Here is a 27442-nt window from a genome sequence, read left to right as displayed (position 1 = left end):
TGGTCACCAGATAGAGGGATTGGAGATGAGCTGTAAACAAGCACTTTTATTGTAGTTTCTGGAGAAAAGGAAGGGGAGAGAGGGCAAGCATGCTTGGGATGGGCTAACTTGAATGACGTCACAGGCTCTAGGGGATGAGGGCTGTCCCTGATTGCCGGTAGCTGGCTGGGGCCATAAGGGAGTTGGTTGGGGTGTGGACTGAATGTACCAGTCAAGAAGGGGAATCGACTGATCTCTCAGCTGATCTCAAACCTGGGTCAGGATCACACACACACACACACACACACACACACACACACACACACACACACACAGTGATATAAGTATCCAGTAAGTTTTGTAGCAAGTCTGTTCATACTTCATGCGAGTGATAGCCATTTGGATCTTTCTATCTTGTTAAAACCTGAGACTCTTTCCATTTATTCCTACGTTCCTGAGGAATTCTGGCAAAGAATGTTTGTGGAGCAGGAACGGAACAGAACAAGAAGGGGAGGCGGAAGCCTGGGAGTCTCTATTCCTTGTTGAGGTTGCCTTTGGATCCATTTAATGTGAGTATTTACCTGCGTGTCTTACATTCCTTGTGTATAAAGTTAAAAAGATTGAACTAAATAGCAAAGGCATGATGTTTGATGCATAGGACTTTAAAGAAGAGCCTGAAAGAATGGTGGAGAAAACTAGACGGGTTATGGTAGTAAAAGTCAATTAAATAGCCCTGCATTACACAATAAAAAGCAAATATTGGGGTGCCTGGGAAGGTCAGTGGGTTGAGTGTCTGACTCTTGATTTTGGCTCATGGGATCAGGTCATGACCCCAGTGTCATGACCTAGAACCCATGATAGGCATGCAGCCTGCTTAAGATTCTCCTTCTCCCTCCCTCTCTCTCTTTTCTCTCTCTCTATTTCTCTGTCGGTCCCTCCCTCATTCACTCTGCCCTTCCCTTATTCACTCTCTCTCTCTCTCAAATAAAAAAATATTAAAAAGCAAATATTGTGGATTCTGGTGGCAAAATGATTAAAAAATTGGGGCCAGGGCATAAAATTCAAATCCAAAGCATAAGTTCAGGCAAAGGGGGCACAGGTATTAAAATGTGAAACTCGAAAGCCCAAGGGCAGCAGTTCAAGTCCGTAACACCCCCCAGACCTTCCTCACCACCCCCAAACCCAGAAAGTACTACTTCCTACTGCCATGCAAAAGTAAAGAATGCCCTGGAAAGAAGACGCTTTCTGATGGTGCTCCACTGCAGCCGTCACCATGGGTTTAGGGGTGCTGAGGGGGACCCTTCAAATGTGTCCCCACCTTTGAATCCAGCCAGCAAGTTCTCTCAGGGATTATGACCTGAGGAGCCCTTTCTACGGCAGCTCTCAGGAACGGTGCTCATGGATTTGCCTGAAGGTATCAATCTGGTGGCCCAGCCTGTTCAACATGAGATGAAAAGAAAGAATAGAAACAATATCTGGTTGACTTTTGAACAGTGTGGGGGGTTAGGGGCCCGACCCCTGATGCGTTTTAAAATCCAAGTATAACCTCTGACTTCTCCAGCACTGGATTACTAATAGCCTATTCTTGAATGGAAGCCCTCCCGATACACATTTTTATGTTACATGTTTTATCTACTGTGTTCTTACAATACAGTAAGTTAGAGAGGAGAGAAGGTTATTAAGGAAATCATAGAGAAGAGAAAATACATTCACAGTACTGTACTCTATTTATATATAAAAAATCCATGTATAAGTGGATCTGAAAGTCCAAACCCGTCTTGTTCAGGGGTCAGCTTCATTTGAAGATAATGTTGTTCTGGGAGACACTAGGATGTTAGGAAAGCACTATCACAGCTTACAAAGAGGAGGGCAGCCCAGAAGCAGTAAGACAAACCCAAGTGGAATGGATGGATGGCCAGTTCCAGGGGACAAGTTAACTAGAAACATGCGGAACATCTTAAATATACAAAATGTCCAACGTTTCTAGTGTTGTGATAACATTCAGATTCTTTCCTTTTTGACCAATTTGGGACAAAGATAAGATTGGAATTTATTTTCTCTAAATTAAACATCTCATGACTTGCAAGTAGAATAACTGATGGGGGCTAATTGTATCGGTTTGTGTTCACCGCTATCTATTTACGGCCCTCTCAGCTCTCAGACAGGGCGAACTGAAATTGCTCTGAAGCCCTCATACTGTTAGCTAGCACCCCTCCCAGACTTCATCTTGACTCTACAAGCCACTTTTCCACAACTCTCCACTCCTTGATTCACCTCTATTACAACGGATTACATTTAATTATAAATTTATGTCTTTGTGACTATGGTCTTCACTAGGCTACCGACTCCTAAAAAGAAAATGTTTGTTATTTTATATTTCCCAAGGCCTAGGACATTACCTGGCATGCATACAACGGATAATTAACATGAGCTGAGTGAATAAAAGAATACACAGATTTTTATTTTCTAGGGAAAGAAATGGGAGGTGGATAGAATATCAACACTGAATTATCACTGAAAAAAAGGACCCTGCTCAGTGTCGCGTCCTGGAGAGCTGCCCAGCCCATTTTTAGTAGGGAGTAGAATGGTCACTGGTAAAGAAAAACTGAGAATAGGTAGTTGTAAGTATCAAAAAAGGAGAGCTTCTGTTATGTAATTTGGGGTACAGTAAAAACTTTGCACTGAGAATAAAGTATAATTGTCTTATAAGAGATAAGCATAAGAATAATCACACTGGAGTACCCAAACTCCAGGAAAAACATGTATGAAATATGTAGGGAAGAATCCAATGGTGACATCTTTTTGCATATTTAATTTTAAGTGTAGATTTCTACCCTATCTCTAATATTTTCCCACTTTTATTTAAATTTTTTAAAAATGTTTATCTTTGATAGAGAGAGAGAGACAGTGTGAGCAGGCAGAAAGAAAGGGAGACACAGAATCTGAAGCAAGCTCCAGGCTCTGAGCTGTCAGCACACAGCCTGACATGGGGCTTGAGCTCACGAACTGTGAGATCATGACCTGAGCCAAAGTCAGAAGGTTAACTGACTGAGCCACCCAGGCCCCCCTCCCACCTTCATTTTTTAATCATGTCACCCAATTTGCCATTAAATATTGAAGTTTTAAAGTCATTTAAAATAGTTCACCATGATTATAGTAATAGATATTGGTTCTGGTTAAGATTTTATTTTTCCTTTTATATTTAGATATCTTTTGATCACATAGATAGTGTTTTCCTGGCATGGCCCAGTCTATGCTGATGATGCTTTTCTTTCTTTAATTGTTTTTAATGTTTATTTATTTTTGAGAGAGAGAGACAGAGCATGAGTGGAGGAGAGGCAAAAAGAGGGAGACACAGAACCTGAAGCAGGCTCTAGGCTCTGAGCTGCCTGCACAGAACCTGATGCAGGGCTCGATCTCATGAACCGCGAGATCATGACCTGTGCCGAATTCAGAAGCTTAACTAACTGAGCCACCCAGGCACCCCACCTTTAAAAGATTTTTTTTCATGTTTATTTATTTTTGAGGGAGAGAAACAGAGCAACTGACGATGCTTTCTTAATGAGCACGGTAGATTTTCTAGACACGGGCACACCATCTTGTTGCAGTTGTAGTTACTCAAATGACAGAGAAAATTGTATATACATAATAAATAATATGTAGGCTTTTTGAGGCAGGGATGCTTGTTTATTCTGTTCATTTCTTATCTGCACTGTTCAGAATTGTGAATGGCCCTGTTAGATCATCAACACATTTATTTTATTGAGTGCATTAGAATCATTTCTTTTGTCTACACATTACTGTTTTGAAGGAAGCAAAAAAAAATTAAGGTTGAGTCCCAGGAAATTCTCACGAGGAAAATGTACGCAGCTTCAAATTACATGCAAAAATTGTGTTTGGAGAGTGAAAACTGTAGACTTTGGAAACAGCAGTGTAAAAAAAAGAATGATTCTTAGATACGGTTAGCTCTAATAAGGACAGCTGAACGGGTGCAAAATTTGATAAAAGATTTGAGTTCAAATTAGATTCAGATCTGCTGAAAGAATTGAACATTTAGTTCCTTTAGAAGGGGCACGTGCATGTTTGTTTTCCTTTTGTCTCCCCGGTGTTTGGAACAGTGCAGATTATGTGGTGCCTACACAGAAATAATGAGTTTACAGGACGATAATTAGGAGAGGTTGCACATATATTGTAAATAGATGGCCCTGATCCTTGAAATCTTATGCTAACGAGAGATAGGAGACTCTATCCTGAACAAAAATGGTCGAGTCCATAGTTTGAAACTCATTGGCAAAGTAGCAAGAGGAGGAGTCTGGTAGTGAAAGGGGTGGGAAAGGCTGGTTTGTCTGTGAACATATATTGTTTTTAATAATCAAGGGTCCATCAGGGCATCAGTCAATTGGGAATATCCAAGAAAGACGGGGATGGATGGTGTATTTTTAATGTAACATCATAAATTCCTTGGCTTTCTGAAATCACTCGATGATGACATTTTATACTTCATTCAGTATATCTCACACCTCTGTTTTTCCCATTTCTCCCAGCTCTAGATATTTCTGTACTAGTAGATCGTTTTCTGAACATTGTGACCGCTTTTTTTCTGAGGCCAAGGCCAAATTATACATGCATCTTTTAAAAGACAATAGCTCTGTAGTTGAAGAGTAATTACTTTTCCAACTTTCATAGTAAATTTTCTTTTAAAACACTATCTGCAGTGTGAAATTGAGTAGACATCTGATGGAGCTCAACCCATTTATTTCTCCCCTCAAAAAATCATTAAGTTTGAGTCACATTGAAAGCTGTACTGACATTAAATAATGCATTCTATTGCTTTAAATTGCTTCTCTACCTACACATTATCCAGGTACAAAAACACCTCACAGTCTTCCACATTTTGAGCTTTGTGCTTTAAACACACACACACACACACACACACACACACACACACATCCACACACTCATACCACTTCGTTATTAATAGATAATAGCAATACAAATCAGAGAACAAGTTGACCTAAAGTTTTGGCTCTTTGGGGTTACAATAAGTAATTTTTGTATTTTTGTGATCAGGGATGTTATTGCCATTGGGTTTTTTTTGAGTGTTATTTAATTTGGTACTAATTTTCCAATAAAAGTGCTTGGTATGTTATACTTTGTTTTGCCTTTTATGAAGTTATTTTAATTATGCATAAAATATTAGCACTATGGTTGATTTCTAATTAGCATATTCCAAGAAGAGAATTTAATCCAAGCAGGGATATAAGGGTATTGATCTTTTGTCTTCTATGTCACAGGGTCAAGTATAATGTGGATGCTGTTTGTATTAATATAAATTCCTAGCAAAAGCATTGAAATCTGTCACTATTATTGATTCCTGTTTTAAATGGCCAATGCCCATTGATCTGAGCAGAAAAAATATTGGGATGGATTTAGCACTTGCTTGCTTTGACTTATAGTCAATACATGACTTATTGAATAGACATTCATAATATTGCACTTTATGCATACCCATCAAAAAGCATGCAAAAAGATACAGTGGATGGGTATATTAGAAATGGCTTGTAGACCACATGTCCTTGCTGGTTATTTTCTGATGGATTTTCAGGGGGAATGGAAGGAAATTGTGCATAGATGTGGTTGTCTTGTAAAGTGCATATAGCAGAAGCTATTGTATCTGAAATATTATTATGGAAGTATCTAGAATTTATAAGAAAATCCCAAGACACTAAGAGTATTAGAATATAAGGGATTTTCTGGATTTCAAACTTAGTGTGGCTAAGTTTGAAATTCAACATTTGTAGATCTAACAGCTTATGGGGTGATATAATCTATTTCCTATTTCTTAACAGATAATAATATTGTCAATAATTCCAAAATTACCCCATGTCCAGGGGAGTTCATATCTAGAAAGCAGAGATACCACACCTCATGATCTCTCAGAGAGTTATACCTGTTTAAACTAGGCCTTGATATTCACTTAATACCAACCTGACCTCAGACTTTTTGATTTAGCCTTTTTTTCTTGTCTCACTATTGTACTCCATTCTGTGGCCTTGAAACTAATATTTTTTGGTTTGTCTCCATTTTCTGTTGTTAACTCTTTTGGTTTTACACAACTTCTCCTGGTTATGGGCTGTATGATGCCCTTGTGAACATGATTTTTACAACTTCCCATAATTTTCCAAAGGGTAGGAAAAAAACATACATTCCATATTCAAGGAAAGCATCCCAGGTGATCCGGGGACAAGCTAAGTTTAAACATTATGCCTTCATTTCCATAGCTCCTATCATTTTTCTTGTTTCTTGAGACAAGTGTGGTGTGATTTGGAAAGAGACTCAATTAACCTTGAGCAAGTCACTTCGTCTCCTAAGATCCATCTCACTAATTTGTATAATGATGACCTTGATTTAAATTTTCTGAGAGATACTGATCTGTAGAACCTCTATTTAACAATAGTAATAGTTCAATCAAATTTCATTGTGAACTGGGATTTCTTGTGGTTGTAATTTGGTATCTGCAAAGGCCTTAGGTAACTGGTTGATAAATATTTGAGTTTGGCTGAATTTTAATGCATTATGTTCTCAAATATTTAAGAATGGTGAATTTGGTTGTTCTTGGATGAAGTTCAATCTCTACATACCAAATGGAATAATCTTTCTGGTTTTACCCTTGTAAAAAAAAAGACCCTTCCTTTAAAAGAAATTACAAAACTGTGGAGGCATTGATCCAAAGCCAGTCTCTGGAGTTAGATGGACTTGATCTAACACTGGAATCTACCACTTAGTGACTATGAACTTCACCAAGGCACTCAATGTTTCTAAGGATATTTCCTCATCTGTTAAATGAGATTACATAAAAAGAAGTGAGGCTTAAATAAAAATGTGTGCATCCTTAAATGTGAAATATTTGTTTGCTATTATGCCATCACTATGATCAATATTATTATTATCATCATGATTATTAGCTACCTAGTTCTATCAAACTGCGATTTGACACTAGTAAGCTGACCACACATCACTTAAATTTGATGGGCATGTTTTAACTCCAAAGTACATTCATGTCCCAAATGGCTGCCTTACTTTCACAGTGGGGAGGAATAAAGTGGATAAAGTCTACACAGGGCATGACGTTGAACACATCTCTGTAAGTTCAACAGGGCACTTTGAAGACCTCAAAAATGATTGTACAATTTTGTAAGAGTTAGAATATAAGGATGTTGTTCACAGAATTCAGTTCCTCGTGGTGTCAAACTGAGGTCTGTGTTTTCTTACTGGATGTGAGCAGAAGCCCTACTGGATTGGACCTGACGCTGGCCCCATACAGCCCTGCAGACACAGTTCACAAGGCCATGCTTTCTTCCAGGCCCGGGAGTGTGTCTGCTGCTCTGTCTTCTGCTTTTAGAGCACCCATTTGATTAGGTCCTACCCAAGATAGTCTCTCTTTTGATTAACTCAGAGTTAACTGATGAGGGACCTTAATTCCATCTGCAAAATCTCTTTGGCCCTATAACATAACATCATCAAGGGAGTGATATCTTGTCAGATTCACAGGCTCTGTCTGCACAGGCTCTATCATGCAGTCAATGACAACTTTGGGGCTGCCATGGAGTTTTGCCAACCAATTCTTCTTGAGTGACAAAGGCATTAATAAAAGGACTACTCTTGGCTGGACCAGCCAATAACCTTTCAATGGAGGTCAATTATTATATACAAGACATTGAAATAAATCCAGCTTTGGGTTGTGGAGGAGCTAGCAATCCATGAGGGCATATAGAACAAACAAAGAATTGAATTGGATGAAGAAAAACTGCAGAGGAACTGAGATGAGACCAGTCTGCCTGGAGAAAGGCTTAAGGAAAAGTAAAGTTCAAAACCGAGATGGAACGAGTTGATAAGGAGGCCTATGAATTTGTAGAGCAGAGAAGTTTCCTTATGTTTCCTATAAACTCTCAAGCACAAAAAAGGACTATTTGTGAATAAAAATAATCCCTAAGATACATAAAGAGAAGCTATAACAGGACGATTTATTTGGTTCTCCTCCAAAATGAGATAAAGGCTTTAGGAGAGTATATGAGTTCAAAATGTATCATTTATAATTTAAAAAAATTAAATATTTAGCAGACCTCAGAGAGTGAGATACAAAAATTTGTAAGGTTAGAAATACCAGATGAAAAGATAAAACAAGCAAATTTAACTACATATATATATATATATATATTCGGTATAAAACTAAAGTTCATGTTTGTAAACATTTATAGTAAAGGGGATAGAGGGTTAGTAGTTTTACACGAAACTCATCATGTAGTTAGTGAAAGATAGTCTTTCAAAAAAAGAGTTTAAATGACTGAGGGAGTATACATTAACCATACCTACCATTTTCTGAATGTTGATCATAGGCCACTGGGCTCGTTGATTTATATCCATTATCCTAATTTTAATGCTTAGTTTGATGTTGGTATTAGAATTTTAAGAATGAATGTGCTGATTCATATAGGTTAACTGTCCCAAGTCCCCAAGACAAGATGACAGAGACCTCCCCAGTCAGTGCCAGGCCTGACCTCAATGCTTCCTCTTTCACCTTTCTGCCTACCCCAATTCTAGCAACCCAAACAAGTAGCTAAGAAAGAGGAAATTCAGGTAGGCCTCAAATATATGGAGTACGATGCTTAATCTCTTAATTAATGAAAGAGTTTTAAAAATCAGATGTCATTTTCATTTATCAAACTATAAAGATCTTTCTCTCATTCAAAAAATTTTTTAATGTTTTTATTTATTTTTGAGAGAGAGAGAGAAAGCATGAGCATGGGAGGGGCAGAGAGAGAGGGAGACACAGAATCTGAAGCAGGCTCCAGGCTCTGAGTTGTCAGCACAGAGCCTGATGCGGGGTTCGAACCCACGAACCATGAGATCATGACCTGAGCCGAAGCCGGACGCTCAACCGACTGAGCCACCCAGGCGCCCCTCTTTCCCTCATTAAAAAAAAAAATTATTTATTTTGAGAGAGATAGAGAGCAGGGGAGGGGCAGAAAGAGAGGCAGAGAGAGAATCCCAAGCAGGCTCCACACTGTTAGCACAGACCTGCAGAACCCAACATGCGGCTTGATCTCACGCATGAACTGTGAGATCAAGACCTGAGCTGAAACCAGGAGTCAGGTGCTTAAGCAACTGAGCCATCCAGGCGCCCATTTCCCCCTCATTTTAAATGGCACATATCTCTGCTTGGCTGATCCTCAAATGACGATAGATTCAAAACTTCATTTAATTGCCTTGGTTCATACTTGAAAACACTGAGAGAGTATCATGCAATACAAATTCTAAAACCTAGCATTCTGTTCATTGTCTTTAGCCACCAAGGAACCTGAGAACATTTCCCTTAAAAAATGTACAGGCCTAATTCTTGGGTCAGTGCTGTAAAGATTAGGAGACTAGTTACCCTCATGATAGGCTAAAACAGGATGTAGTCCTTCATCACACACTACATATTTGGGAGGTGGCCCCTGGTGAGAGATAAGAGATTCAGGGAAGAGAAAGGAGCCAGTGAAGACAATGTTCTACACCAGCTGCCACTGGGGACTCTGTGGGCGGTGTAGACCATGAGCTGGGAAGAGTAGACAAAGGACAAGGGAGCAGTGGTATTTATCACCAACTCCCACCAGTCATCGTGTGAGTACTGTTCCTACTGCAGGTTAATGTGCTGACACTTTGGACAACTTACCAGATAGTCGTGTAGGCTCTGGACCCTGGAGAATGCCTCAGACAACAACATGCGGGGTCCAACCTTCCAGTACGGGACAAATACTATAATAATTAGGCTAAGGGCTATGCGGGGGGTCTTGACACACATTTTTATCCATATTTATTTATGCCTTAACTTTAGGCAGCTTCTGTATTATGACTAAATTATGATATGTATAGAATGGCACAGCAAACATATTAACAATATTCATGAGGAGTATGTGTTGACATGATAATATTTATTGTATAAAAATTTTATTTTATTAAAAAATTTTTAATATTTATTTATTTTTGAGAGAGACAGAGAAGGTGTGAGCAAGGCAGAGGTAGATAGAGAGGGTGACACAGAATCCGAAGCACATTCCAGGCTCTGAGCTGTCAGCACAAAGCCCGATGCAGGACTCGAACCCACAAATGGTGAGATCATGACCTGAGCCGAAACCAGACCCTCAACTGACTGAGACACCCGGGTGCCCCTATGATATAAATATTTTTATTTTTAAAAATATTTTTAATGTTTATTTTATTTTTGAGAGAGAGAGAGAGAGATTGTGTATGGGAGCATGGGAGGGGCAAAGAGAGAGGGAGGCACAGATGCTTTTTTTTAAAAATGTTTTTTTATTGAGACAGAGAGAAACAGAGCATGAGTGGGGGAGGGGCAGAGAGAGGGGGAGACACAGAATCTGAAACAGACTCCAGGCTCTGAGCTGTCAGCACAGAGCCTGACCTGGGGCTTGAACCCACAAACTGCAAGATCATGACCTGAGTTGAAGTCAGACGCTTAACCAACTGAGCCATCCAGGTGCCCCATACAAAAATTTTAAAATAGAATCCAAATTGTGTATTTTATAATTTAATGCAGTAGATTTGCAACAATGTTAAAATACTGATAGGGAAATCTAGGAAGAAAATTCAACAAAAAATACATAACTGTTGTCTTTAGGTATTAATTTTTTCTATATTTCAGTACTATATTTTTATAGATCCTTATGTATGCATTCCTTTTATATTAGATTTTTATTTTTTAGGACTGGTTTAGAAATAAATCATAAGTACATAGTTTTGAGAGATATGTGATTATTTTCATTGTGATAAGTTCTTTTTTTTTTTTTTTTTAAAGTAGGCTCCATGCCCAGAGTGGGGCTTTAATTCACGACACTGAGATCAGGAGTCACATGCTCTACCAACTGAGCCATCAAGGAGCCCTCATAGCAATAAGGTCTGGCCATTTTCCTTCACAGGCAAATACCTATACCACTTGCAATATCTGGGGGAAGGATACAATAGAGGACCACATCGAATGGATCTAAATTTTAAAAGTTATAAATCGAGAGCAAGATGACGGAATAGAAGCTTCCAGTCCTCACACTGCCTGTAAAAACATCAATTTTAACAACTGTTCATGGACAAGAATACCACTGGGAGCCCAAGAATACAGTTGAGAGGTTTCCAAACTGAAATGGAGCAAAGAAAACTCTGAGAATAACTTCATTTTATGAGGCCAGCATTGCTCTGATATCAAAGCCGGATATGGCAATTCTCTTTGCAATATATGAGCAGAATTTTGATGGCCTGAACACACATATTCACATATATGTACATATACACGCACATATCTCTTCTGTATGATCAGATTGGGTAAATCACCTGTTAGATATTTGGATGGATAAAATACCCACGTTCCACATTTTCTTTAAAGATAGATGTGTTCTTGTTGTGCTGCTGATCTGTGGGCTCTGCTCTGCGTCTTTGCTGGACACAGAGAATTGGTCCCCCATTCCATCAAGCTAATAAAAAAAAGCCCTTCCTCTGCTTAGCTCAACATGCAATAATCATCCTGTGTAGCCATATCTTCTCCTATCTAGGTCTCAATGAGATTTGAGAACTGTGTTACTTTTTTATTTTTTTGGTGGGAGAAAGCCATTTCACAGCACCATGCAAAGGGAAGCTGTGCATTACTACTCTTGGATGCTGAGAATTTGGCAACATCTTTCGCTTGGACTGTGAGACAAGTATCCTGGAAAACCGATGTGCTTATTAGGGGTTTTCCAACTGCACTGTGTTGTTAGACAGACATAAGGTTTTATAGAAGACATCGGGTCAGAGATGTCCCTCTCTGCTTCGGTTGCTTTATTTTTTTTTCAAGACCATTCACATAATAAGAACTTATTTCCAAGCAGCACTTTACAAGAAGAAAAAAAATACACAAATGCATTGTAAATAGCATTTAATTTCCTGTAGGAAAATAGCTCAAAAACGGTAATTATCTAAAGCACTGAAAAAAAAAATCCAGCAATCATTAAACAGGTTTCAATCTTTTGGTAATAAATAGATGCATAAGATCTAACAGGCATTAGAAATAATGAAACATTTCATAGTTGGTATAATATTTTTTGTTATATCAATATTTCAAAATATTGCAAAAATCAAAATAGCAAATTATGAACAATTAAACTTGAAAAACATGAAGAGAATTATTGTATATCTACAATAATGGGAATGAAAAAAACTATTTTACATATTTTTCACACAACATTCTTTGTTGTCTGGGCTTTACATGTCCTCAAAATCAGAAGAAAAATTAAGAATATTTCTGATCTTTGTCAATAATTGCATTAGGATTTCCAGGTCTCTTATTGCTTTTAATTTTTTTAATATTTATTCACTTTTGAGAGACAGAGAGTGACAGAGTGCAAGCAGAATTGGGTCAGAAAGAGAGGGACACACAGAATCTGAAGCAGGCTCCAGGCTCTGAGCTGGCAGCACAGAGCCTGACGCGAGGCTCAAACCCACCGACCGTGAGATCATGACCTGAGCCAAAGTTGGATGCTTAACTGACTGAGCCACCCAGGTGCCCCTCTTATTGTTTTTATATTAAACAAGTGTAATGAATCTGTTTTATGTATTAAATTGTGAACGTTGTTCCCAACTGCGTCTATCTATAGTGTTTATGACAACATATCTAGTCTCTTTATCAAATATGCAAATGTTTATTTTAATTTAATGTGATGTTTCCAATTCAGCTACAAGTTTCCTGCAAGGGTGAACTGTTTAATGAATTAATTCTGATGCGTACCCATGTTTTAGTATTTGGGGTCTCAATATATACTGCAAGGAAAGTCCTTTAAAGCCTGCAGTGCAATAATTCTGTAAAGAAACCAACGTTAGGCTGCTATTAGGGTCACAGTAGTCTCATAGTTTTGAGTATCACAAAAATGCTTTGAGATGTTGATGCAATCTGTATGGATCTATGGATTGTTTTCTTTGATAATGTACAGTAAGTGACAAAAATAATATATGCAATTTCAGTGGATCTATGTTTTTTTAGAGTGTATGGGCTTCATTTAAGCACCCCCAGTTTATTTTTTCTCCCCTGTGTGGGGTGAATGGGAATTTAGAAAAAGCAAAAGGGGAAAAACAAGTGAGCTGCTAAGTTTGTAGTGTAATGAGGGCTTCACCTTGGTGCACCTCTATCTCCTCTTTGGGAAAATGAGGCGATTGAATGAGATGATCTCGGAATCCATTCCACCTCTGACATTCTATAATTATATATAACAATTATAATGATGTTGGCAATTTCTCTAGAATAGCCATCCTCAATCTGTGCCCTTCAAGCCATAGGGGTATGAGGAGGTGCTTAAGAGTTATCACGTTTGTTAATCAAGGCACCGCATTTAAGGCTGGGTTTAGGTGCTCAGATACTACGAGAACAGTCCCTCTTGAATTTCATGTATTAGGCATCTGTGTGTGAGTTCATTTATATACTTAACTGCTGTCTAGTCTGCTAGCCACCGGCCACAGGAGGCTGCTGAGTGCTTGAAATGTGGTCAGTGAGACTTGAGGAACTGAATTTTTAGTTTCATTTCATTTTTATTTTAATTTTTCAATGTTTATTTATTTTTTGAGAGACAGAGAGAGACAGAGCATGAGCAGGGGAGGAACTAAGAGAGATGGAGACACAGAATCCAAAGCAGGCTCCAGTCTCTGAGCTGTCAGCACAGAGCCCGACATGGGGCTCGAACTCATGAACCATGAGATCATGACCTGAGCTGAAGTCAGAGGTTTAACCAACTGGGCCACCCGGGCGCCCCTCATTTAATTTTAATTTAAATAGCACCTATGGCAGGAAGCCTGGGTGGGTGGCTCAGTCGGTTACACATCCGACTTTGGCTCAGGTCATGGTCCTGTGGTTCATGAGTTCAAGCCCCATGTCGGGCTCTGTGCTGACAGCTCAGAACCTGGAGCCTGCTTCGGATTCTGTGTCTCCCTCTCTCTGTACCCCTCCCCCAGTTATGTTCTGTCTCTCTCTCTCTCTCAAAAAATAAATAAACGTTAAAAAATTTAAAGAGCACCTGTAGCTAGTTTCTCAGATGTTGGACAGGGCAATTCTATGAATTTTTGAGCAAAATAACCTGCCTCAGTTTCTTATTATTAGAACTTTTTTCTTAATTTTAGTCCCAAATTTACTTTGTATTTATGTGTTATTTGTTTATTATTGAGATAATAATAATATTATTATGTTGGTGTCCAACATAAGGATTCAATATTTTTATAGATTGTGAAGCAATCACCATAATATAAAATAATTAACTCATGGGAATATGATGTACAGAATGGTGATTATAGTTAATAATACTGTCTTATATATTTGAAAGTTGCTAAAAGTTCTTATCATTATTAACAATCTTTAAACGTCAGCTGATGACTAATTTAAAGAGTTATTTTAGAAGCAAGCCAAGTATCAACTGAATCATTATACCGGGTTACTGAATTGTTTGAGTTAAAATCCTAAAATCTTTTTAAAAAAATTTTTTAAGTTTATTTTTGAGAAAGAGAGAGAGAGACAGAGCATGAGTGAGGGAGGGGCAGAGAGAGAGGGAGGCACAGAATCCAAAGCAGGCTCCAGGCTCTGAGCTGTCAGCACACAGCCCGATACGGGGCTCAAACTCACAGACTGCAAGATCATGACCTGAGCCTAAATCAGACGCTTAACTAACTGACCCACCCAGGCGCCCCAAAATCCTAAAATCTTTTGCTCAGATTATAAAGTCGGCACAGACTTTGACTCATACAAATCTGGTTTGAATTCCACTTCTGCAGGTTAGTAGCTGAGTGTCCTCTCTGTCAGGTGAGTCACTAACATCTGTTACCCCCTGCTTCTTTGGTTAAAGTGAGGACAGTCATTCCAATCTCACAGGATTGCTGTGAGGATTAAAGACAATCATTTGTATGAAGGTCCCGGCGAAGTGCCTGGTTCATGAAATTTACTTTCCGTGAATACTGTTCACCTCTCTATGTAGTTATGTAACCTATAACTCAGGCATGTTTCACTCATCTTTTGAAACGTACAGGTAAAATACATCCTTAGTACTGAGGATGAAAAAACTAAAAATGATACCGATGCTGCTAAACCAGTTTCACTTTTCCAAATGTGACTTCTGATTTGATCGCTGACTGTCCTGATATATCCCAGAAATGAATAAAGAGACGGAGGATAAAGATTTACAGTTACAGCTTAATATACAGAGAGCAGCTCTGAATCTTGCACGTCTATCTGCTGTCACCAGCAGTAACATTACTGTCAACTCCAGAATAGGCTTGTCATTGAGTCTTGAGAGACCTGAGTATGTGCTGATGGGGATACACATTCCGTCCTTGATCCGACTTCTCCCGAGGGACTATGTCACCTGCAGCACAGGCACATTGATTTCCCAGAAGACAGTTCAGGTCAATAGCGTTGTGATTGCCCCTTCCCTAGGGGAATTAACCCTAGGAAATGATCTAACTTTCTCTTCCTAAGTCAAAAAGATATTTCTTGGGACTCCACATGGCCCAGTTGGTTGAGCGTTGGACTCTTGATTTGGACTTAGGTCATGACCCCAGGGCTGTGGGATCAAGCTCCGCGATGGGCTCCACACTGACCATGGAGCCTGCTTTAGATTCCATCTCTTGCCCCCTGCCCCTCTCCCCCAATCACACTCTCTCTCTCTCTAGATCTTTAAGATTAAAAAAAATTTTAGAGAGATGAAAAAATATTTCTTGGGCAAATTTCTGAGTAAGGAACACTGAAAGGAGACTCTGTGTTCTCTCATTTAGTAAATTTAATGCTCCCAGCACGCCCTGACACCCACAAATGTGAGACTTGAACACAAATTTTCAAGTTATATGTATTTTCCACTTACTTTTTTTCAATAGGTTTTTAAAGTTCTAATATAGTTGACACACAATGTTACATTATTTTCAGGTGTACAACCTAGTGATTCAACTTCTCTATATGTTATGCTATGCTATGCTCACCACAAGTGTGAGCTACCAACCGTCACCGTGCACGATTCCCTTATCAGTGATTATGTTCCCTGCACTGTGACTTTTAATCCCAGTACTTACTCGTTCCACAACTGGAGGCCTGTATCTCTCCCCTTCACCCACTTTGCTCGTACCCCACCCTCTTCCCCATGGCAACCTTCAGTTTGTTCTCTGTATTTTTAGGTTTGATCCTGCTTTTTTTTGCTTATTCATTTGTTTTTGTTTTTCGATTTCACATATAGTGAAATCATATGGTATTTGTCTTTCTCTGTCTGACATATTTCACTTAGCATAATACCCTTTGGGTCCATCCATCTTGTTGCAAAAGGCAAGATTCCATCCCTTTTTGTGGCTGTGTAATATTCCATTTGTGTGTGTGTGTGTGTGTGTGTGTGTGTGTGTGTGTACATTGTATATGTATATTCCATTGTATTCTTTATCTACTCATCTATCAATGTAGACAACATGATACTATATATAGAAAACCCTAAAGATTCTGCCAAAAAACAGTTTAGGAGTAATAGATGAGGGGCGCCTGGGTGGTTCAGTCAGTTAAGCATCCGGCTTTGGCTCAGGTCATGATCTCATGGTTCGTGGGTTTGAGCCCCGCATTGGGCTCTGTGCTGACAGCTCAGAGTCTGAAGCCTGCTTCAGATTCCGTATCTCCCTCTCTCTCTGACCCTCCCCTGCTCTCACTGTCTCTCTCTGTCTCTCAAAAATAAATTTAAAAAAAAATTTAAAAAAGAAGTAATCAATGAATTCAGTGATGTGTAGGATAGAAAATGAATTCCTAGAAATTGTTAGCATTTCTATAAACTAATAATAAAGTAGCAGAAATTTCTATAAACTAATAACAAAGTAACAATTGCACAAAAAATAACAAAATGCCCAGGAAAGAACTTAACTAAGGAGGTGAAAGACCTCTAAACACTGTAAAACTTTGATGAAAGAAGTTGAAGATGACACAAACAAATGGAAAGGTATTTTCCACTTGTTCTTGACTCTAAATTCCAATTCACAGATGACCAGTCTAAATGTCTTAACGGGAAACAGTGTTTCAAAGATTTCAGTCTAGGTGATTTATTCCTATGCTCCATCACAATCCTGAATTTCCTTGTGGTTGAAAACCAGAAACCTAAAAATAATCTTGTTTTGTAATATCTGGTTTATATGCTTCTTTCCTTAGAAAGGATTGTTACGTCTATATTTCTTTGGCTAACTCCAAAATCTAAGTGCCAACTCTTCTCTTGGGACTTTCTTTGAACCCCTATGGCATAAAACAGATTCGTTCAATGAATCTCAACGAACTTACAAGATGTTTTACTAGATCAACAACAACAACAATAATAATATTTTCCTGGTGGAAGTACAGTGTTTTTCTGAGGACTAATAAAAGTCTGGACTTATTTTGCCATTAAAGATATATTAGTACTTAGTGGCCTATTTGCAGGTGAAGACCTTCATTGACATTTGGGAAGGCATATCTAAGCAGCCAGTCCTAATTGACTTCAAAATCTGAAATGGCCCTACAGTGAATTACTGAATTAGAAGCCTCACCTCCTCCACGAAGATAAATTTTATGTAAAAATCCTGGGCATCTTCTGAGAGGGCCTGACCTGCAGGGAATCTGTCTAATTCTGATGCTCTGCAAAACTACATAATGCAAAGCCCTTTGCTTATTCTAAAAATAGTGAGTATAATTAGTCTTGCAAATCAATGTTTCCACTCATCAGGATGACAAAATAACTTGTTAAATAGCATGCTTAATTTACATATCCAAGAGTCAACAAAAGCTTCATCTACCATTTATTTGATTATATCCTTTTAAGAGAAAAAAATGCAGTTCATTGGCCGGCTGCCACTCTCCAAAATATAGGAGGTAATTAGGACCATACTGTTGTCATGTTTTCATAGCAAAATACAATCTGCTTTCAGAGTAAATATGCCATTATCTTATCTGGAGCTTCTTTATTCATAATTATTATGATATTTATGCTTATGGGCAAAATTAATAAAAATATGAGTAAATTGAAAATGAATTTTACATGTACCATCTTGTGGTTTATCTCAACAAAATTTTTAGAAATAAAAATAAATATCACATATAAATACATATATTTGTAAATCTTTTTACTTTTTTGTATAATAAAAGACAAAAATAATATGCAACAATATATGTTATTTTGTTGACATAATTCATGCCAATGACGTACCTTTAATTTTTTTCAAGTGATATGAAACAGTGATTTTAAGAATTTTACTGATACTAGAATTGTACTATAATTAAAACATTTGGGGGCCCAGCAGCAAAAATGTACTGAATTTTTGAGAACATGTAACATGTGAAAAATTTAAAGAAAGGGATAAATTTAGGTGTGTGTTACTTTTGTATTTCTACTTTCATCTCTGGGTATGGGTTACTATTTTATGGTTCATTTTAAAACAAAGTTACTATGAAATTTGCTTATTCCCATAATAAACAAAATACTATTAATATTTATATTAATCTGTTTAGTTTTCAGTCATCATATTATGGTCAGTTGACTCAAATCTTTTGTGGATAGTAACTTCCCCTCAATCATCTGCTTCCCCCAAACAGAAGTATTACAAGCTTCTAAAAGTATGATTTTATTCATACGTGAAATTTGTGAAACAAAACAGATGAACATAGGGAAAGGGGAAAAAAGAGAGGGAAGCAAATCCTTTTTTAAAATGTTTTATTTATTTTTGAGAAAGAGAGAGAGAGAGAGAGAGAGAGAGAGAGAGAGAGAGAGAGACAGTGTGAGCAAGGGAGAGCCAGAGAGAGAGGGAGACACAGAATCTAAAGCAGGCTCCAGGCTCTGAGCTGTCAGCACAGAGCCGGACTCGGAGCTCAAACCCACGAACTGTGAGATCATGACCTAGCCGAAGTTGGATGCTTAACCAATTAAGCCACTCAGGCGCCCCTAAAGACTTTTAATTATAGAGAACAAACTGAGGAATGATGGAGGGTTGAAGCGGGTGCGAGATGGGCTAGATGGGTGGTGGGTATTAAGTGGCCACTTGTGATGAGCTCTGAGAGTTGTATGTAAGTGATGAATCACTAAATTCCTCACCTGAATCCAATTTTACCGTATATTTTAACTAACTAGAATTTATTTTAAAATTTTTAATGTTTATTTATTTTTGAGACAGAGCATGAATAGGGGAGGGGCAGAGAGAAAGGGAGAGGGAGACACAGAATCTGAACCAGGCTCCAGGTTCCAAGCTGTCAGCACAGAGCCCAATGCGGGGCTCAAACCGACCAACTGTGACACCAGGACTTGAAGTAAAGTCAGATGCTTAATGGACTGAGCCACCCCGGCACCCCTAACTAACCAGAATTTAAGTACAAATTTGAAATAAAATAAGTATGGCAATTTCCCAGCAATAAATACATTTGACAAAGAACTGGCATACTTGAAATTATTGACACCAGTGAATTCTTTCCTTGTTGACTGACCTCGCCGGGAAGAAGTTCATTACAAGAAATTGGCTTTGGTGGCATGACCTTAGAATCAAGAATGATAATTTTTGCATCAGGGTAAAATAGCATCATAAGATGAGTGCTATTTACAAGGAAAAATGTGAATTTAGTTACATTTAAAATCATGAAATACTTGTTGAATAGAAGCATTGAGCTGGCCTCCTGGGTTTCAGGTACTATTCGAAGGTTGGAGAAATCAAAGAGGAATAAAACGAAAATGGTCACTTCCCTTATAAAACTTCCACTTTCATGAGGAAAGGAAAAGAAGAACCAGTATTTTTACTATAAGGCGAAGGGGATATCATGGAAATATCTAGAAGAATGAGCAAGGCTTGTCCAGATGTTCTTCAATTTTTTTCTGAGGATATTAAATATAAGTTGAAACCTGAAGGATGAGTAAAAGTGTAAAAAAAATTCCTTACTTCACTCTTGCTTCCTTGGCTTAGTTGATTTTTAAAATGTTTTAGGTTAAATGTTGCATTATTTTATGTTTAGGTTCAGCTACTATTAGGCTTACTTAATAATACTCATAGCATACTAATACTTCTGTATTATTTGAATTCACTAAGTAAACATGACAAAAAATGTATTTAACATCTAAAGTTTGAAGAACGTATCTTTCTTTCTAAATAGAGAGTATTAACTGCACAAAATTCTCACTTATTACAAGTATGTGAAGGAAAAGGAACTTAAACATTTAAAAAGTAATTATTCTGCCGCAAGCCTTTCCTGGTCCTATAGCCTCAGGATAAAAACAGCAAATGGACAAATGTTACTGTTTTTATAAATATTCATACACAACATGCACTTATATATGATTTATACAGGTTATAAATTATGTATTATAAATTTGTAATATAATGAATGAATGATACAAATATTATCCCTGTACAGAATTTTCACTACATGCATGGTTCTATATTAAGTTTTGTAAGAAATTAAAAGTGAGTTACCAACCACTTTATGTACAGTCTACTTATCGTGATGATTATCCTTACATTACGATTCTGTTAACTTATTTTATCAACAATTAGATGATACCTACTATGCTCTAGACCCCAAACATAGAAAGAATTCAATCCCTAACACAGTCCACAATGAGCCCACGATTTAGAAAGAAAGTTGGACACATAATGATTGTATATGTTAGTTTAGGAATGAACAAAAACTCTTATATTTATAATCTCATTTGATCCTGAAAAGGTAAATAAGAAGAGTATTTTTAACACATTAATTTTATTCAATTTATTTTTTTAAATTCTTTTTAATGTTTATTTATTTTTGAGACAGAGAGAGACAGAGTGCAAACAAGGGAGGGGCAGAGTGAGAGGGAGACACAGAATCTGAAATACGCTCCAGGCTCTGAGCTGTCAGCACAGAACCCGATGTGGGGCTCGAACCCACAAACCAGAAGATCATGGCCTCAGCTGAAGTCAGACACTTAACCAGCTGAGCCACACAGGCGCCCCATCACATTAATTTTAAAAGAAGCAGTGAAATGTGAAATGAGTTCCTTATTACCACGCATTTTGTAAATTACAGACATGAACTATGTGGCCACAGATGACAGGAACTCACAAAGCTAAATAAAAACCCCTTGAGTTAGGTCCAAAAATCAGAATAAAATATGGAATTTTTAGATAAAAACTTATCTAGATAATGGTCTCTAATGCAGCTTCTCTCAATTCTCCACACCCAAAAAAAAAAAAAAAACAATTAAGAAATGGAGACGAGATGAACGTTAATCTAAGAGTGGCAATTAGCTATTGCCAACATCTGGAGGTGGAGAAAAGGTTCATTAATTATAAGATGTGTGAATCCCAATTAACAATCATAATCAGAAGTTATCATTCATTCATGACTAAAGGTTTGCTGTGAGCCAGACATTTTGTTCTTTCTTGAAAGAGAGGTAGTAATATGATTTAGCTTTTTATCCCTCCTGTTCTGGATCGGTTAGAAAAAAAGAAATGTCTATGCTGAGCCGAAAACTGGGCACGTAGGCCTTCTTTCTGAGACGGTAATATGAATACAATCATTTTTAACTTCCCAGAGACTGGCACACCCCAAAACCAGAAGGGCAAGGGTTATTCATGTGTGTTTATGTTGGTGGGAGCAGGGATGAAGGTCTGGGCATGAAGCCCTACATGGAAGTTCTAATTTCAGAAATAGAATGAGTGGAGTCAGAAGAGTGAGGCATTCTTTGGTTTTGTATTCTATTCTTTCATATCACTTTAAAAATAAGCATTAATAGAGGTGCCGGGGTGGCGCAGTCGATTAAGCGTTGAACTCTTGGTTTTGGCTCAAGTAATGATCTCATAGTTCTTGAGTTCGAGCCTCACGTGGGGCTCCGAGCTGACAGTGAAGAGCCTGCTTAGGATTCTCTCTCCCTCACTGTCTGCTCCTTCCCTACTCTTGCTCTTTCTCTCTCTCAAAAATAAAATAAGTAAACACTTATTTTTTTTTTCTACCCAGCTGGTACATTTATTAGCATTAAATGCAAGACCTTCTCTTCCTTGACCCCAGGAAGCCACGCCTACAAAGTCCCAGGCTCCTTGAGCAGGGTCCCTCTGTCCCATTTCTGGAACAAGCTCTCAGGCAGTAGCTTGGGTTGCCCCCAGGACTGTGAACTGCTGACTCTTCTGACTCATTGTCTCCACGCCAGCCTGTGTCATGGCCTGCCTCCCTGCAGAGGGGGCTGGCTTGTCTCTATTTGCTCGGTGAGCAGGCCTATCTTCTTTTTGAAACAGCCCTTGGCATCCTCAGCTGTCTTTTCTACATGGCAACCTGTTCCCACATCGATGAGGACACGTTCCACAGCCTTTAGCTTCCCAGGGACATACAACGAACTCATCAGTGGGACAAGTAATTCTTTCCCCTTGCTCTTGTTGTTATGTTTTAAAATTTCTTAACATTTATTTTTGAGAAAGACAGAGACAGAATATGAGCGGGGGAGGGGCAGAGAGAGAGGGAGACACAGAATAGCAAGCAGGCTCCAGGCTCTGAGCTGTCGGCACAGAGCCTGACGTAGGGCTCGAACTCATGAACCATGAGATCATGACCTGAGCAGAAGTAGGGTGCTTAATCAACTGAGCCACCAGTGCCCCCCCCTCACATTGTTGAGCACGTTCAGACAGTCCTTGGCCTCCACATACTTGGTCTGTATCACCTTGAACTGGGCAATGGACGTGGACAAGAATTCCAGCTCGTTCGTGAGTATCTCTGGCTGTGGCAGGTTCAGCTCGGTGATGTTAATTGACTACGCCATGTTGGGAAGGAGGAAAATAAATAAACGTTTTTTAAAAAGCATTAATATGAGCACTTAATCGTAGAAAATAATATTTCTATCCAGTAATGCTTAATAAATTATATGCTTGCTCATCTAAATTAGGCCGCATATTTGGGAATGCCAAGTAGGCCAGCTCATACCATTAAATAAATAAAATTCAATTTTATTCGAATAAATAAAATTTAGACCAAGTTCATGAACGTCTCTCCTTCTGTTATAAAATGTTTGCTCAAACCTAGCAATACCCAGTGGGTATGAAAGGTGACAAGGGGAATTTATACACCCTGAATATACCACATCTCAACGGACTGCTTCTTACTCTAGAATAAGTGAATATATACAAGTACCCTGGGGTTCTGCTTCTGCTCAGAAGTCAGGAAGCTTCAAGAAAATGTCATTTCCAAACTAACAATGACAGAAAAAAAAAAACCCAGATTATTTCCAAAATTGTAACTTTCTATAGAGCTCAGCAGAGAGTTAAAGTCATAAGTCAAGTGAACTGTATTCCAGAAAGAGATAATCCCCTTTTGTGAGCGAGGGGACACAGGAATGCTTTTATTTTAGCCCCAAAAGAAGATGTGGAGCGCATACAAACAAGTCAGAAAGAACTGGCAGGAATTGTAACACATTGGGAAAGAGCAGATGTGGGCTGCCAACAGGTTAGAATAACTAGAATCCACAGATCCGAGGAGGGGTTTATGTTCATCTGTGCTCAGCCTTGGGCATCGCTCCCCAACACGGGATCGTGAGAGAAGTCAAGGATGGGGTGGGAGGGAGGCCCCTTCGGTGGTGCAGGAGGAGGCGGCTGCTGGGCACACGCACAGCCCTTCCTCATTCTCTGCTATGAGGCCTAACCCCTACTACTCCAAGCGTATGCACAGCATACACGTAAAAATTAATTAATTCTGAGAAAAGAATAGAAGCAAAAATCCCTCTGTTTTTGATTGAGGGTAAAAAGCCCTCTTAATTCAGGACAAAGGCAAAAATCACTTGTGTGAGCACCTGTACCCGAGAGGCAAGTAGGAAGCCACGATGGACTCTGGATTCTGCGTCCCTTTCAAGCAGGGGTCCGCCACCCCTGGAGAAGGAGCAGGAAACACTTTCCTGCCTGAGACAAATCACAGATCCGTGTCTGTGATGAGCTCAGAAAGCCTCATCCCCAAAGGCCAGGTACCCAGGGCCTGCCTGTGGTGGAGACGGACGGGGGCGAGGGCCAGCCCAGTGTGACTCCACAGCAAAGCTGGTCCTGAGGAGGGTGAACGTGTTCCCACTGGGGACGGAGTGAGGGCATGCCCTGAGGCCCAGGGGTGCAGGGGGAGCAGGAAAACCCTGCGCGCCAAGCCCTGCTCTTCGCACAGGTGAGAGCAGCGTCCGTAATGGCATCGAACAAAACAATAGCAACAGTGAAACCCGAACCCACGTCAGCTCCTGATACAGCTGAACTGGAACTCTGTATGTAATATATTTCCGGCTGATCTTACTAACGGCTGTCTTCAGTTTTCAGCAGTTTGATATATGTCAAGAGGTTTCGTAATTTTGTTTTGTTTTTAATTCTGCTTAGAATTTGCTGAGATTCTCAGATCTTTGCATCAATATTTTTTTCCTCAATTTTAGAAAGTCCTCAGCCCCCTTTTTAAAATATATAAATGTTTTCTGTATAACTTACTTTTTCTCTTCTTCTTCTAGGAATTCAATGGCAATAGTGTTGGACTGAAAGGTACCGTACAGCAGTTATCAGATGCTTTCTTTCTGTGTTTTTAAACTCTATTTCATTTCGTGTTTCATTGGGATAGACCAATCACGAAGTACACTGATTCTAAACAGTCTTTATATTTAATCCACCAGATAAATTTTCATATTTGAGATGAGTTTTTTTATTTCTAGCATTTCTATATAGTTCTTTTTAAAATAATTTTTTAAATGTTTTTAAAATTTATTTTTGAGAGAGAGAGAGAGAAAATGTGAATGGGGGAAGGGCAGAGAGAGAGGGAGACAGAATCCAAAGCAGGTTCCAGACTCTGAGCTGTCAGCACAGAGCCCGATATGGGGCTCAAACTTACAAACCGTGAGATCATGACTTGAAGCGAAGTCAGACGCTTAACCAACTGAGCCACCCAACTGCCCCTATAATTTTTTTTAATTGTACACTTCTCCTGGAGTTACTATCTCTTCATGGATTTTACCCCCTTCTTCACTTCTTCAAATAGATCCTGAGCCATCTTTGGGTCTCCTTCTAAAGGCTCTTCCTTGTTTTGTCTGTATGTCACATTTTCTAACTTTTGTGTGTGGATGTTTTCTAATTTGTGGTTATGTGCCAATGTTTCACACACGAAAATGTAGAGAATTAATCAAGTGACATACATTTTCCACACATTCCTCTTTCATCAAGCTGTGGGAGCCGAGAGAAGGGTCAGTCTATCTGATCTGTAGCTTTTCTGGGTCTGGGCTTTGATACACAGAGTGTTTGATGGAGTTCGCCACTGACCTTAGATATTTTGAGAGTTGGAGGACACTTTCCTATCAGCAGGGCACGGGGCTAAGAGCTGGTAGGTTTCAGTCATCTGCCTGCGCTTCAGAGCTGAGCCCCCAGAGAGACCCCCTCCCACCTCACAGCCTGGCGGGTAAGTTTTTTGGTCACCAGAACTCCCTCTTTGCTCCCCAATACGTCCCCTTCATTTCTGTGCCCTCTAGAGAATCCCACCATCATGGTGTCTGTTCCTCAGCCTTCAGAAGGGGCCTCCCTACCCTCTGGGGTGACTCAGAAGGTCTCAGAATTTTGTTCAGCTCTACTCTGATACATTCAGGCTTTAGTATCTACAATTTCTCTGAGGACTTTCTCAATAGTTCTGTCACCCCATCTCGAGACCTTGGTGGATGAAAGCCCTGACCCGCTCAGGTGGCCCCCTCAGTCTGCCTGTCCAGCTCCCTGGTTTTGGTAGTTGAAAACCTAAGGATGTTTTCTGAACAGCCAGCCCTGCCTCACTCTTTGGGTGGGCAAAAGCCAGCACATTTTGGACAGATTTCTATTTGATCTCCTGCCGTCCCCACGACACACGAAGGGTGACTGCTTTGTACTGGGATGGTGGCCACATGTGCCCTGGAAAGAAGCCTTCTCAGTTCTCCTTCTGTATCCCAGAAGCCATGTTGATACATGACTCCCAAGGTTCTGGTGACGAGGTACAGGTAAATGTGGGTGTTTGACTGCAGACTTGCTCCTGGGTCAGGCTGCTTATGACGCTAATAGGACTTGCCAGCCTGCACGTTGATGTGAAAAGTTTTTCAAAGTTTAGTTGTTGTCACCTGTGGTGGATTCCTCTCCCACCTTCTCTTTACCCAGGAATAAGCTCAGCCATGAGCCACAAATCTCCTATAATTTGGGACGTGGGGGGCAAGGGAGAGTGTTGGATTTCGTTCTTTTAGATTTCTTTGAGGCTGCGGCAAACTGTCACTCCCATCCCCTGTGATTGGTGTGTTAGTTTGAAGAGCTGCTTTTTATAATCTCTAATATTAACTAGAAAGTAATATTTAGTTATTATTAAATGGCGACCCGTAAATTATCCTCCAGCCTTCACTGCATGTGCAGTTACCACTCGTCATGTTCCACATTCCATTACACTGGGGTTCACACATTTTTTTCTTTAAAGATGTCTGGGTGGCTCAGTCGGGTAAGCTTCTGACTTCGGCTCAGGTCATGGTCTTGTGGCTCATGAGTTTGAGCCGCGTCGGGCTCTGTGCTGACAGCTCAGAGCCTGGATTCTGCTTCGGATTCTGTGTCTCCTTCTCTCTCTGATCCTCCCCCGTTCATGCTCTATCTCTGTCTCTCTCTCAAAAAATAAACATTAAATGATATTTATTAAATTGTTTCTTCATAGTCTTCTTACTTTGTGAAATCTTTACCTATATGCCTACTTTTTTATTGTCTAAATTTTTTTCCCAAGAATATAATCTCCATGAAGGCAGGACTTTGGATTGTTTGCATAGACCTCTCTATTCCAGGACCCGGAAGAGTGATTGGCACAGGGTAGATACCCAATAAATACATGTTGAATAAATGAATGAATGAATTTTGTTTACTTTGCATGACTACAATAAAAATCCACCTTCTTTTAGAAGTGCTTGGAATTAGACCTGTGAGCTTCCCGGAGCTGGGAGGCTGAGCTGGTGTTATGCCCAGATTTTAATATCGCCCCCAAAAACCAGAGACCGCCAGGGAGGCCAAAGCACGCATGCAAAAGCAAAGGGCTTTATTACTGGCTTAGGCTGGCCGAGCATAAACTTGGGCTCACAGACTTTACCGGCGTGGTGGATCCATGCTGAGAGCGAGCAAGCCCTGCACAAAGGCGGGGTAGGACTTTTATGAGTTTGGGAAGGGGGAGTTACAGGAGATTGTGACATAGGTACAGTGATCCAATTATTATTACACAATATTATTGACAGCAGGTTTATCCAATTACAACATTTAGAGTGTTAACCAATCACAGAGTAGACCCAGGACCCAGGACCCTCACATAGGGTGTAACTAGGCTTAGGCAATAACTGATCTAGGCCTGCCCTTAGGAGTGTTAAGGGTATTACAAGGGTGGTCCCTCTTGCCTTGGGCAATGTGTGCCCTTCTATTGTCTCAAGCCTGT

At 39.4% G+C, this 27442-nt stretch overlaps 1 pseudogene; it reads right to left on the bottom strand.

Moving 5' to 3' along the window:
- Nucleotides 1-22116: 22116 nt before the first annotated feature.
- On the bottom strand, nucleotides 22117-22790 carry LOC115278395 (annotated as a pseudogene).
- Between the last annotated feature and the right edge of the window lie 4652 nt (nucleotides 22791-27442).

The sequence above is a fragment of the Suricata suricatta genome, chromosome 14 (assembly GCF_006229205.1).
Source record: "Suricata suricatta isolate VVHF042 chromosome 14, meerkat_22Aug2017_6uvM2_HiC, whole genome shotgun sequence".
Classification (NCBI taxonomy): Eukaryota; Metazoa; Chordata; class Mammalia; order Carnivora; family Herpestidae; genus Suricata; species Suricata suricatta.
This window is presented reverse-complemented; position numbering and strand designations above follow the sequence as displayed.